This window comes from Gracilinanus agilis, chromosome 2 (genome assembly GCF_016433145.1).
Source record: "Gracilinanus agilis isolate LMUSP501 chromosome 2, AgileGrace, whole genome shotgun sequence".
Lineage (NCBI taxonomy): Eukaryota > Metazoa > Chordata > Mammalia > Didelphimorphia > Didelphidae > Gracilinanus > Gracilinanus agilis.
In genome coordinates, this window is record NC_058131.1 from 166,500,766 (window position 1) to 166,515,490 (window position 14,725).

Here is a 14,725-nt window from a genome sequence, read left to right on the forward strand (position 1 = left end):
GCTAAGATTAGTGGTTGAGAGAATAAGATGAGATGACACATGCTTAGTGCTCTGCACACTTTAAAGAGTTACAGAAATACCATTATTAGCTGTTATTACTACTAGAAATGCAATTAAGAGGGATTGTTCTTTCCATGCAGTCCGAAGACCTGGAGTTCAAATCCTCACTCAGCCACTTAACTAGCTGCACGACTTTGGCCAAATCATTTACTATTGCCAACTTCAGTTTGTGTCCCTTTGGACTAGATGTTCTCTCAAGTGTCTTCCGTTTCTGAGATTCTGTAGGATAGAGAATACTGAAAGCAATGGAAGACTCTATCCACCCTCCTGGGGATTGGTTTCTCTCTCTTTTTTAGTTGGGATGCTTCACGGATTTGCATGTCATCCTTGCACAGGGGTCATGCTAATCTCTGTATCGTTCCAATTTTTGGTGCTTGTGGTGTCCAAGCAAGCAAAGGTTTCTCTTTGTAAAAGTCATTTTTTAATCCATCAAAGCCGCCACAGATATTTTTTAAACATGTATTTATAGTACACATACACATACACATACATATATGCATTCATATGTTGTTCAGTCACTTCAGTCATGTCAGACTCTTTGTGGCGGTCCCATTTGAGGCTTTCTTGGCAAAGATATTGGAGTGGTTTGCCATTTCCTTCTTCAGATCATTTTATAGATGAGGAAACTGAGGCCAACAGAGTTCAGTGGCTTGACCAGGGTCACACAACTAGGAAGGGTCTGAGGTCAGATTCAAACTCATGATGATGATGAGTTTTCCTGGTTCTAAGATTGGTGCTCTATTCACTGCACCACCCAGCTGCCCATATTCATATTCATATAAATGAATGAATGAATGAATAAATATATATATATTTACATATATATATATATACACACACACACATACATATTCCTTCCCCTCATGGATTAGGTATATGATTTGAAATAAAAAGAGTGATAGTGGGGTGATTGGTTCTTAGGTCTAACTCTGGAAGGAATTTTATAGACCTTGAGGAAACTGAAGTCCAGAGGAGTAGAGTGACTTGTCTAAGGTAGTAAGTATCAGGGGCATAATTTGAACCCAAGCCCCCTGACTCTGGAGCCAGTATTTTTCCTGCTGCATCTATGCCTTCCTTATTGCTTATAAGATGTGTACAAGTACATGTGTGCATCCTAGGACCTCAGAGGCCATCGAGCCCCAATCCCCTCACTTGATGTATGAGAAAACTGAAGCCTGGGAAGGGCAGGATTTGCTTAAGCTCAGTTTAGAATCAGTTACTCTAGAATCAGGGCTCATTTCCCTGTAGCACTGCCCTCTGCCTCCCTACTTACATACACACACACACACACACACACACACACACACACACACACACACATAACATCCTACATGCTTTTGTTTTTGTTCAAGAATTTAAGCAATGTCTGATTCTTTGGTAGCCCATTTGGACTTTTCTTGGCAAAGATAGTGGAGGGATTGGCCATTTCCTTCTTTAGCTCCTTACAGCTGAGGAAACTGAGGTAAATGGGGTCAAGTGACTTGCCCAGGGTCAAACAGCTAGGAAGTATCAGAGGCCACATTTGAACTTGTCTTCCTGTTTCCAGCCTGGAACTTTATCCATGGTGCCATGTTGTATAAATGGAGATTCTGAACCTTGGACTTCATGCCCCAGAAATCCCTTAGTATTTCCCCAAATTCCCTTTAATCTCTCCTGAGCCTCCACGTTTGTGTGGTCACGTTATTGTCTTATGAGTTCTGTAGCTCCTCCCTCGTTCTCTTTTTTGCTCTGGCGAGTGGGCTGAACAGCTAGGTCTCTTACTTTAGTTATTATTAATAAAACTTTATCAAATATAATAGTTATTGGACACATTTTAAAATCCACAATGTACACGCCTTCGATACATTCCATACAGATATTCACAAGTATATAGGTAGATCCTGGCACGTCTGTATGGATGATTCACAAAGGGGCTATGCATATATTCCTAATTACAAGTGTACGAGTGTCTCTCTGTCTCTCCATCTTCATTTCCTTCCCCTCCTTTATGGTGAATCAAGCACTGAGAGTCACTCTGTCTCCTCGTTTGGAATCCAAGATCTCCCCTCTTAGGATGGAGGGCTAAGATGATACCTTATTAAGCCTTTATGTTAAGCCAGAGGGTTCAAAGACAAGCCAGCAGCATAGTCTCTGCCTTCAAGGAGTTTACATTCTAATGGGGGAAATAACCTCTAAAGGGGTACCTGAAAGGGATTGTGGGTAGGGAGGATGCTTGCAGTGGATGGTGAGGAGATGGCAAGACTGGACCTCAGAGGGAGGCAGTTAGTCAGTGCCTTAGTCTGCAGGACCAGATCGTTGACCATTGTCGATTCTGTTAAAATCTACCTCTGCCCTCCCCCTGTCTCATTGATGGGAAGCAAGTTGGTTGATTGAAAAAAAAAGATTTATTCAAATATCTAGTCATACAACTATACAGAGACTTTTATAGAACAGCCTAAGGTCTGCAAAGCACTTGACACCGTCACCTCCTTAACGGGGCCAGGCTGATTAACTTTCCAAGTCACTTGGAGACCCATTTGGAGGAAATGTGCTGACTCGGTGATATCTGTGTAGGCTGAAGACTGGAAAATCCTCAGCAGTCATCTGCATATTACCAACCTGCCGGGTGTTTGGCTTCCTGTGGCCTGGAGGAAAAGAGGGGAGCAAACATTGGTCTGCGTTGAGGAGCCACTGGGTAGTGTGCATTTCCCACCCCCTCCTTTCCTCTGCACCCATTTCTGGCATTTTCTTCAGTGAGGTTGTCTTTACTCTCCCTTCACCTTCTCTTCCCTTCTTGTTAATATCCCTTTAGGGCTTCATTTTCCTTAAGAAACCCTTCATTCTGTTCATTGATGGCATAATGGTTGAGGCTGTGGCAGCTCCTCATCTCCCCACATCCCCAGGGGGCCAGTGCATTTCTCAGACAGTCACCTTCTGGGATGTGCCCTGGGGTGCTTTCACTTGTAAGGAGGGGAGGAGAGTGAGAGAGGAGGAAAGGGGAAAAGGAGGAAAGTCACTGAAGGAGAGCTAGGCTGTTTTGTTTGGAATCCTCTAGACCAGTGATGGGCCAGATGCTGCCCCCTGAAATGTTCTATCTGGCCCATCAACATTATTCCTAATCTGACAAATACAGTGAGTAGGATACAATACAATGAAACTTTGAAAGAGCTGCCTTAGAAACAGACTGTTAGATGAACATTTCCTTTCCTTTGGCCCCCTCTTTAAAAAGTTTGCCCATAAGGTTCAAATCTGGCCTCAGGCACTTCCCAGCTGTGTGACCCTGGGCAAGTCACTTGACCCCCATTGCCCACCCTTACCACTCTTCCACCCATGAGCCAATACACAGAAGTTAAGGGTTTAAAAAAAAGTTTGCCCATCACTGCTCTAGAAGACTGAAGGAAGGGGCTCTGCCATTCATTTGGCAGGAGTTCTTCACCTTAGTGTCTATGAACTTTTTAAACAAATTGATAACTGGATTTTAATACAGTTAGTTTCTTTTGTAATCCCAGGTATTTTATTTTATACCTTTAAAGATCTTTTGAGAAGTCCATAGGCTTCATTAGTTCCTTTTGTAATCCTATGCATTTTATTTTATCCATTTAAAAAAATTTTGAGGAGTTCATAGGTTTCATTAGTTTCTTTTGTAATCCCATGTGTTTTATGGATTGAAAAACCTTTTGAGAAAAAACTCATAGGCTTCATTAGTTTCTTTTTTTAATCCCATGTACTTTAGTTTATGCATTTATGACATTTTTGAGAAGTCCATAGGCTTCTTTTGTAATCCCATGTATTTCATTTTATGCATTTAAGAAAGAATGGATAAGTCCACAAGCTTCATTAGCTTCTTTTGTAATCCCACATATTTTATTTTATGCATTTATGACATTTTTGAGAAGAAGTCCATAGGCTTCATTGGACTGCCAAAAGGGTCCATGACTCATGGAAAGTTAAGATCAGAATCCCAGCCTGCAGGAAGGTATGCTAAAAGTTTGGGTCCTCTGGGATGCTGCGTGAGCCCTAACATTTCTGCCTCTGCAGGAGAGAAGATCCCCAGAAAGGCAGCTGGGTTACAAGTAGCTCTTCCATCCATTTGAGTTACCAAGTTGTATTTCTGCATTTTTCTACTGAGGTGCAATGGATAAAAATGATATTCTGTTTAATTAAGTAGGGGCTTCTAGGGGAAGCAATAGGGCCACCTCATCTCCTCCTGCCAGTGAGGAATAAGAAATTGCCAAGGAATCTTGAGCGTCCAACGTGAAAAGAAATGCATTGGGAATGAGGAAATATGGGTGGGTGCTGGTCCTTGCTGCAAAAGGCAAATTTATAAATTAAGATTTAGACATTTAGGGTAAGATAACAGCCAGACTTCATCAGGCAAACTGGGGGATTCCAACCATGGAATGGTGAGAAGGGAGTTTTTTCCTGGAAGGACTCTGTTGTGGCTGAGGCAGTTAGAGGCTCGTTTATCTGTCCCAGTGAAGAGCCCAGGAAAAGTGGATTTGTCTCCCAGAAGAAACATCTACCCGTGGAAATTCAGGTTGAGCAACAAGACCAGACTTGGGTGTTTTATTTTACTTCCTATTGTCTTCCTCAGACCCCAATAAGGACCCATAGAGAGATAGCATCCAACCCTTGTGTCTTCCCCAGCTGGTTGATGACCAGTAAACTGTTAGTTGTCATCTTGCCAACTAGAGTGGTTTCACCTACCACCCACATTCCTTGTGAGAGGTCCCCTGTTATCCTGTGAAATCTTATCACATGGGGTGTGTGGCTGTGTCCTGCTTGTGTGTGTCACCTCTGTATTACCCCAGTTAGGCAGTTACATATTTCACTGCTCCATCCCTTGCTAGTGATGTCAACTATTATGCTGGGTAATCCCTCCTTGTCGTAGAAGAAGCTCTAAGTCAGTTCAGCCAAGCACCAACAATATGAAGAACACTTGTATTTGGGACCCGGGAGAGATGCTGATTTTAGAGAGCCCAGTCCCTGCCCTCTTGGAGTTTACAGTCTGATAGGTATCATCCCAACTTAGATGAATACACTCCTTGTGTGCATTTAGAATGGCACTTGATCAACAAACATTTAGTAAGTACCTACTATGTGCTGGGCACTGTGCCAGGCTCTGAAGACAGAAAGAAAGACAAAAGACAGTCTCTGCTCTCAAGGAGCTGCCTGTCTAATGACACAGAACAAAGTAGATGGGAGTGAGGAGAGTGGGGAGGTGGGGTGGGAGGATGCTGGAGTTTAGGGAAGGCATTCTAGAAGAGGTGGCCTTACAGTTGGGAACAGGGAAGAGAGGGATGAAGGACATTCCAGGGATAGAAAACTAGCAAATGTCTAGGGTAGGGCTGGGGGAAAGAAGGGGATTGGTGGGTTTGTCTGGACCACGGGGATGTACGGTACCCTGTGGGAGCAGCACAGAAATGATGAGAAAGAGAGGGTGCTACCGACAATTTATAGAGGCCCTTGAATGCCCTCTAAGATCTATGCTGCTATGAATAGTATCAAAACAAAGTAATTTTATACCTGACATTTAAAATTATTTTCTTTTTCCAGTGTCTCTCTTTTCTATTTCTGTCCTCTTTCCTTATTCTTTTGTTTTCTCCTTCTCTTTTTATTAAGTCATTTGAGTTTCTCTGCTCTCAGTCAGCTCTTGTTTTTTTTTTTTAATTAAATATTTCCTTTAAAAAATATTGTGGTGGTACTCTAGGGTTTGCTTGGTTGGCTTTATTCTCTGATGGTGCTTCTTTCTTTGGTATGCCCTGGCCCAAGTCTCTTGAAGAGACAATTTAATTTTCACTGCCCCTTGCTGGCTTCTGGTATCATTCAGAGGAAAGGCTTCCTCTCAGAAAGAAAAAGCGAGCATTTACCTACTATTCATTCTCTGCTAATAGGCAATTTGATGTTATGGGGAAGGGGCTATGTTGGGACTCAGATGATCTGGGTTCAAGTGCTGCTTCTGTTACATGTTAACTTTGTGACCTTGAATAAAATACTTATTAGATGCTCCTTGCCTTACTTTTGATATTGGTGAAATGAAGGGCTTAGATTAGAGATGCTTCCAAGATCCCTTTCAATTGGATAGCAATGATTAAGAACAGGCAGATAAGTGGCTGTTTCCACCATCTGATTTGAAGTGTCAAGACTCCCCTTGTCCATCGATCTCCCTTCATTTCATTCTCTATTATATGGAATCCCTTATAAAATACTTATTCTGTTGGAGGTTGATATTTTTTAGAATTTTTTAGAATTTTGGAGCTCTTTGTTAAAACCAGCCATAACTAGATACTCTCCCCACTTTCAGTTATTATATATTTTTAAAAAACCAGACCTTTCATCTTAGAATCAATATTAAGTATTGATTCCAAGGCAGAAGAGGGGTAAGAGCTGGGCAATTGGGGCAAAATGACTTGCCCAGGGTCACACAGCCAGGAAGTGTCTAAGGCCTGATTTGAACCCAGGACCTCCCATCTCTAGATCTGACTCTCAGTCCACTGAGCCACCTTGCTGCCCTTTCCATCCTCAATATTTTATGAATTGCCAAAAACATTGCATCGTGTTCAATCAAAACAAATGAGCTTCCTCGTTCTTATAGCCAGTGTGGGCTTTGGAAGACAGACACACAGTCTGTCACCCGGTCATGCTTGGTGAGACCAGCCGGAGCTCATTCGAAGCACTCGGGCCACCTCCAGGCAACAATGGCAGAAGGACATAGTAGTCAAGGTGAATGAAATAACAATGAAAGCACTTTGCTGACATCTTCTCCATGTGCCCAAGGAAGGGGAAAGTTTTTTTCATTGTTCCAAGCCATTTGAAAACATTTTGCTTTGTAGTGTTTCTCTAGTGGCAACATTATTATACCCCTTATTTGGAAGTCTGTCCATTTACAGGCCACCGAGAACAAAGGAAATGGTATATCTTGGGAACTGCTGGGGACCATTCAGAACCAAGAGGATGCCCAGAGCTTACCTTAGTTCAACTCAAAAATGTTGTATTAGGTACCTTCTGTTAGAGAAAAGAAGAAAGAAGTTTGATTGAAAAATTATTTGAGGGAAGAGGAGAGAAGAAATGATTGTGGTAGGGAAGTTAGTTAGAAGCAGGAGGGATAGAAGTGTCCCTGCCCTCAGAGGACTGCTATTTTTTTTTTAAAACCTTACCTGCTATTTTAGTATCTAAGAGAGAAGAGCTGCAAGGACTAGGTAATCAGGGGTAAGTGATTTCGACACCAGGGAAGTGGCTGAGGCTAATTTAAACCAAGGTCCTCCCAACTTCAGGCCTGATGCTCTCTCCACTGTGCTACCTGGCCGTCCTCATGTTCTGTTTTAGATAAATGAAGCTTACCTAAGTGGAGGCAAATTGGGTTCAAAGAAAGAGTTCTTAAAGGCCCAGAGGTTGAATAATACTTTCTGATGGGTTCTGGGTACTTGTCTGTTTTGTTTGAGAAGTCAGGGATCATTTTTCACATCTTATGGAGAGTTTTCTTTCAAAGGGCCTTCCTGCTTTCCTTAAGCCTCTGTGGTCTTGGTAATTTGGACCGAGTTGGCCCGACCACTTTCAGATAAGGGCATTTTCCCACACGGGCCAGAGCAGATCTACCAGCTGAAATCATGCAAGGCAGCCTCCTTTGACACATGTATAGATGACTGCCACCCCCACAAGACTCATAAATCCTTTGCTATATTTGGCCAACAGAGACAAGACTTTAATGTTCTTGCTTTTCCCATTTCATTGAATGTTAAAGATCCCATCTATATTATAGGATTTTTTTTTGGTCATCTCCTCTCTTTTCCAAGTCATAAATATTTGAATAGAATCTGTCTTCAATCTGTCTTGCCTGCCAATTGTAGGTATCATCGAAGAATGGTCCAAGTCCTAGAGTCTTCTTTCCACCACATTCTCCCCTCTATCTAGCACATCACTGACCCTTCTTTAGACGGGGTCCTCACTCAACTAAGTAAAACAGGGGTTGCCAGTAACCAAACTGAGAAGGCGGGTTGTTGAGACGGTGATTGCTTTTTGGTCAGTTGAGACTTGCATTAATTAGGTTTGCCGTTTATGGTCCACTAATGTTGCTTCTATCAAACAATTATCCCAGAGTTTACTGCCTGGGTTCCCAGGAGTCTAGTATAGTTGTCCTGTGGACTCATTCAAGGAGGATGGGGCGGGGTAGAGGTGGAATGGAGGTTCTAATTATTAGCTCCAGTTCTAAAGTGGACCTTGGCTTCCCCATGTTGTTAATTTTCCACACCCCCACTTCCATTAGATCAAGTATCTAATTATTTAACATAGCTATTAGGCAAGCACTACCAGAGGGCTTTAAACTCATTATCTCATTTGATCCTCACAATAGCTCTGTGAGGCAGGCGGTATTGTTGAGTTTTTTCATCTGTGGCTGACTCTTCATGATCCCATTTGGCGTTTTCTTGGTATACGTTCATATGTGTAGGTTGTTGTTCAGCTGTTTCAGTTGTGTCTGACTCTTTGTGGCCCCGTTTGAGATTTTCTTGGCAAAGATATTGGAATAGTTTACCATTTCAGCTTATTTTACAGATGAGGAAACTGAGGCCAATAGGGTTAAATGACTTGCCCAAGTTCCCGTAGCTAGTGAATTTCTGAGGCTAGATTTGAACTCAAGTCTTCCTATATCAGGCCCCACTTTCTATTTTCAGTGTCCATTTTAGAACTCCAGCTAATGATTAGAAATTCTGCTTTTCCTTTTGCCCCATCCTATCCTCAAAAGAGTTCTCAAGGGAAGTGTACTGGACTCCTAGGGACCTAGGTAGCAAACTGCCAATAAGGTAGGTAGAGCAAGCCTTATTATTTCTATTTTACAGATGAGAAATCTAAAGCTTAGACAGAGTAAGTGATTTTTCTCAAAGTTGGAAAGCTATAATGTGAAAAGGCTGGAGCTTGAACCCAGATTTTCTGACTCCAAATCTTGTGGCCTGTCTGCTGCAAAGTACTTGCTATTGCAGATCTGCCTATGAAAATAACCATTAAGCAATATTGATTTAATGAACTGGATGCCTTTAAAATGGGGCTGGCCCCAGAGAAAATGGTGAAGTAGATGAAGGTTGACCATAGTGTCTCCAACTCATTTTTTAGATGAGGAAATTGAAGCAACTGTGACTTGTCCAGGGTCACAAAGTTAAAGTTTAAGGACAGATTTGACATCAGGAAAATGAGTCTTCCTGACTTCAGTATTGGCACTCTATCTACTATTCCATCTGGCTGCCCCAATCAGAGAGAAATGGTAAGAAGTAATAACAGGATATGCCTCTGAGTCTTTGGAGTTTAACCGATATTGGTTTGACACTGGATGGAACCTATGAAATGATTTAGAACCAAGAAACTTAAGGTACTCCATGGACAATACCTACTTTTTTTTTTTAAATTTGTGTAATTTCCTAATCCCTGACCCAGTTTACAAATATTTATTTTCTTTCTTTCCCATTTCCCCCTTCCCCATTCAACAATAAGAAAAAATTAAAATAATGCCCTCATGTCAAATATGCATAGTCAAGCTAAACAAATTCCCACATTGGCCATATCCAAAAATGTATGTCTTCTTTTGCATTTTAATCTCATTATCTCTCTGGTGGATAGTGTGTTTCTTTAGTCCTATAAAATCCCAGTAATCCAGGTGATTTCAATCAACAATTTGTTGATAAAGAAGCACCAGACAAATGGTTGAGTCAAGAGATTTATTTTCAGAATAGGAGAGGTCTGTGACAGAGATGTAAGATTAGACTATTACTACTAGAGAAAGTTTTTTCTTAAGGAGCCCAGACTTAAAGATGGATGCAGATTTTTCAAGAAAATAGCAGACATTGTGCAATATATCACTAAGCAGGTTGCAAAAATATAGCATTTATCAAATTCAACGAAAGACAACCAAGTAGCCAGATTGATGTGCCAGGAGTTTGCTGTTTTTCATGAAACAGAATTTCAGTCCTACAAATGCAAAGCTCAAAAATGTCCTTGAGAATTCAACAAATAAACTATACTAAACTCGGAGTATTACTATAGACAAAAGGTTCTCCCACAATTATTCAGACATAACATTCACTTCCAAAATTTCAAGAACAAAATCCTTTTTTATATAACATTTTATTTTTCCCAAATACACATGATGATTTAAAAAATATATATTTTTATTTATTTTAAAATATTTTTCCATGTTTATATGACTCATTTTCTTTTCCTCGCCTCTTCCCTTTCCCCTCCCAGGGCTGACAAACAATTCCACTGGGTTATACAAATGTTATCACTTGATAATTATTTCCATTTTTGCAATAGAGCAATCTTTTAAAACCAAAACCCCAAATCATGTATTTATACAAACAAGTGATAAGTCATATGCTCTGCATTTCTACTCCCACAGTTCTTTCTCTGGATGTGGACAGCATTCTTTCTCATAAATCCCTCGGGATTATCCTGGATCATTGCATTGATGCTAGTAGCAAAGTCCATTACATTGGATTGTTTCACAATGTTTCACTTTCTGTGTACAATGTTCTTTTGGTTCTGCTCATTTCACTCTGCATCAGTTCATGGAGGTCCTTCTAGTTCATATAGAAATTCTCCAGTTCATCATTCCTTACAGCACAACAGTATTCCATCATCAGCATATAGCACATATTGTTCAGCCATTCCCCAATTGAGGGACATCCCCTCATTTTCCATTTTTTTTGCCACCAGAAAGAGTGTGGCTGTGAATATTTTTGTACAACCTTTTTTTTTATTATCTTTTTGGAGTACAAACCTGGTAGTGATATTGCTGGATCAAAAGGTATGCATTTTTTACAGTCCTTTGGGCATAATTCGAAATTGCCTCCCAGAATAGTTGGATCAATTCACAACTCCTCCAGCATAAACTTGACAATTTTAAGATATATTTTCCAAAATTTTGAGATATAAGTTCTCTCCTCCTCTCCCTTCCCTCCCCCTTCCCTGAGATGATAAGTAATTTGATCTAGATTAGACTTGTGTGATCATGTAAAACACATTTCCATGTTGGTCACATTGTGAAAGAAGACTCATATAAAACAAAAAAACCCCTACATACATATAAAAGAAAAAATAGTATGTTTTGATGTGTGTTCATATGTATTAAGAATGTTTTAAATAGATGTTACTATACTGAATGTTCAGTCTCTAAACTAAAAGCACAAAATATATAGACTTAAGAGAAGAAATCAAATTAGATTAGTAAAGGATATTGGAGACATTTTCCTTGTCATTTGGTCCATTACTACAGTTGTCTTAAAAATTCTTTTATTGAGTTTGTGAAAGATGAGCTTGTATCCTAACATTTTTCATTCAATTAAAAACAAGGAATTATTTTACTCACCTTAGCAGTTGTCTGCTAATCATTAAAGAATAAAAAAGGACAGAGGTTTGCCCAGATACTATTTCTATCTGAATTCCATCAAAACAGATAAGAGAAATGAGATAATAATAACAACGACAGTGATAATAACAGCAACTCATTGGAGACCTCTAAACCCTGAGTGATCCATCATGCATTGTGGATGTTATAGCAGGTGCACTCAGTCAGGCACAGGTTGGGTTACATGACTTCCAAGGTTCCTTCCAGCTCAGAGGTGGAGAGAGGATGTGACTACCTATAATGACAAACCAAATACATTAGGGAATAAGGGGGAAAGGGAAACAAAGTCCATAGAACATTTTCCCAACGGCTGAGGCAGGTTTAAAAAATTTTTTAACCCTTCCCTTTTGTCTTAGAATTGATACTAAACATCAATTCCAAGACAGAAGAATGGTAAGGGCTAGGCAGTTAGGGCCAAGTGACTTGTCCAGGGTCACACTGCTAGGAAGTGTCTGAGGTCACATTTGAACCCAAGACCTCTTTATCCAGGACTGGTTCTCTATCCACTGAGTCACCCAGCTGCCCTTGCAGAAGCAGGTTTTAGGAGGAATTCCATTCCCTCAAGTGACTGTGTTCTGAGATTTTGGTGGATGCCAAGGAAATGAGAACAAAATATTCAGGGCCCTGGAAGCACTTAAGAAGTCATCAAATTCAGATAAATAAAACAATTGGGTTTGCCCACTCACACTTATGAAAACAGAAAGAAATCCTTTATCTTTATTTGCCCCAAAGACCTTTATCCTGGCTTCTTTTATTTAGAATTAGCCTCTTTCCAGAAGTGGTTGAATAACATAAGGGCAGTAGGGTATACATTTGTGGGCTCATCTGTTCATGAGGTAGTTTCTGTAATTGAATTAGATTTTGGAGAAAAACTCTCAAGTGACTAAGTAACCTTAAATGTTGATCAAATAAGTGCTAGGATGGGCCTCTTCTCTTCAGAAGAATTCCTCATATCTTTTTTTTTTTTTAGGGTCATGCTTCTCAAATGGGGAAATTCACTAGAAAGGGAGAAAAGATGATTTTTAGTTCTAATTCTACCATGGATGCTTTGATCTGAGGGAAATTGAGACTTAGTTTCTTCAACTTTCAAATAGGTACAATAATGTATAACCATATCTTCTTATATATGTTTACCGATTGGCTTGTCATTTATTCTGGAATCCAGTTACTTCTTAGTGATACGTTATGGCTGCGTATGATGAAAAATTCTTTTTTAAAATTTTGGTAGTTCACCTTATAAGGTGTTTTCAAATTTTATTATGGACTACGTGATTTTGGTAGAAAAAGCATTGATTCTGGAGACAGAGAACAAGCTTTTAAATCCTGCCTCTAATGCAAATTACCTGTGTGCCTCCCGGGAAACCCTCTAGCCCAGTGATGGGCAACCTTTTGAGCTTGGTGTGTCAAAATTCACCAAAAAACTGAGCATAACTCAGGTGGTGTGTCACTTCGAGAGAAAAAACATAATTCATGATATTTATAGTTTAAATAAAAAAATATATATAATTGTAATTTTTAACTGTATTTAATAAACCCAAATAGGTAAATCAATATAGGTAGAATAGTCACCTATAGTGCACAGAGTGTCTACACTACACTACAGCAAATGTTTCATCCTCAGCATGCGGCCCCAGACTTCTCTGTATGTGGCCACATGTCATCAAAAATGGCTCTGCGTGTCAGTGCTGACACACGTGTCATAGGTTGGCCATCACCGCCCTAACCTCTCTATCGTTGTTCAGCTGTGACCCCATTCAGGGTTTTCTTGGCAAAGACAGTGGAGTGGTTGGCCATTTCCTTCTCTGGCTCATTTTATAGATGAGAAAACTGAGGCAAACAGGGTTAAGTGACTTGTCCAGAGTCACACAGCTAGTAAATATCTGAAGCCAGATCTGAATTCACAGAAGACTGGTCTTCTGACTTCAGGCCCATTTTATATATATATATATATATATATATATATATATATATATATATATATATATATACATACATACACAGGTATCCCTTCCATACCGTAGGGGTTAGGGGGCTTCATGTCCCTGCAATCTGGAAAATTTACATAAAATTTTTTGGTTCTCTCTTTGTACCATAGAAGAAGTCTGGATTTTTTTTTCTTTCTCTTTTATGGTGCACTTATTATCTATGGTATTAAAAGATAAAATATATCGATATCATACAATACTATACATGTCTTTCGCACATTTCTGAGTTTCTAAACTTTTTTCTGTGCCATCTGCAGGCCTTTGTGTATCACCCGAGGCTTCAGAAAAACTCTCCCCAAATTCCCATTTAATTTCTTATTCTGACCTGTAATATATTGAAACCAGAATGGGGAAAGTCGAGATGTGGAAGGGACACTCCCCCCACTTCTTTCTCTCATTCTCTGTCTCTGCCTCTCTCTGCCCCTGTATCTGTCTCTGTCTCTTACCTCTCTGCCTCTGTCTCTCTTCCCCCATATATGTGTTAATTATTCTTATCATTTCATCTTTGCAATTAGTGAGGCCAATGTTATTGTTGTTCCTATTTTTTAGCCGAGGATTCTGAGCATCAGAGAAGTGAAACGGATTTCTCAAGGTCATGCCATGTGTGTCGGAGGTTTTTAAACATGATAGTTCCTGGTTGTAGAAAATTGTCTAGATTAACTCTCCTGAGTTCCTTCTCCTTTTGGCTCACCTCCTACAATCATGAACTTTTACCTCTAGAATCAAGTATGAAATCCTTCCCTTAGCATTTAAAGCTCTTCACAAGAGCAAGAACTGTTTTTATTTTTTGTTTTTGCCTTTCTTTGTATACCCAGCACTTAGCACAGCATCTGGCATATATAGCAGGTGCTCAATAAGTCTTTTCCTTTTAAACCCTTACCTTCGGTCTTGGAGTCAATACTGTGCATTGGCTCCAAGGCAGAAGAGTGGTAAGGAGGCATTGGGAGTCAAGTGGCTTGCCCAGGGTCACATAGCAGGGAAATGTCTGAGGCCAGATTTGAACCTAGGACCTCCCATCTCTAGGCCTGGCTCTCAATCCACTGAGCTACCCAGATGCCCCCTCCCTCAATAAGTTTTTAATGACTGATAGAACTCCAGACTTGGAGTTGGGAGGACCTGGGTTCAAATCTGAAGTGAGACACTTCTCATGTGACCCTGGGCAAGTCACTTAACCTCGACTGCCTAGACCTTGCCACCTCTTCTGTCTTAGAACTGATTCTTAGACAGAAAGTAAGGGTTATTAAAAAATAAATGACATAAACTGATGACTGACTGACCAACTGAGAATTTAGAATCCAATATTTGAATC

General features: G+C 40.2%; 1 pseudogene; it reads right to left on the reverse strand.

The window, feature by feature from the left end:
- Window positions 1–350: 350 nt before the first annotated feature.
- On the reverse strand, window positions 351–449 carry LOC123238399 (annotated as a pseudogene).
- Window positions 450–14,725: the final 14,276 nt, after the last annotated feature.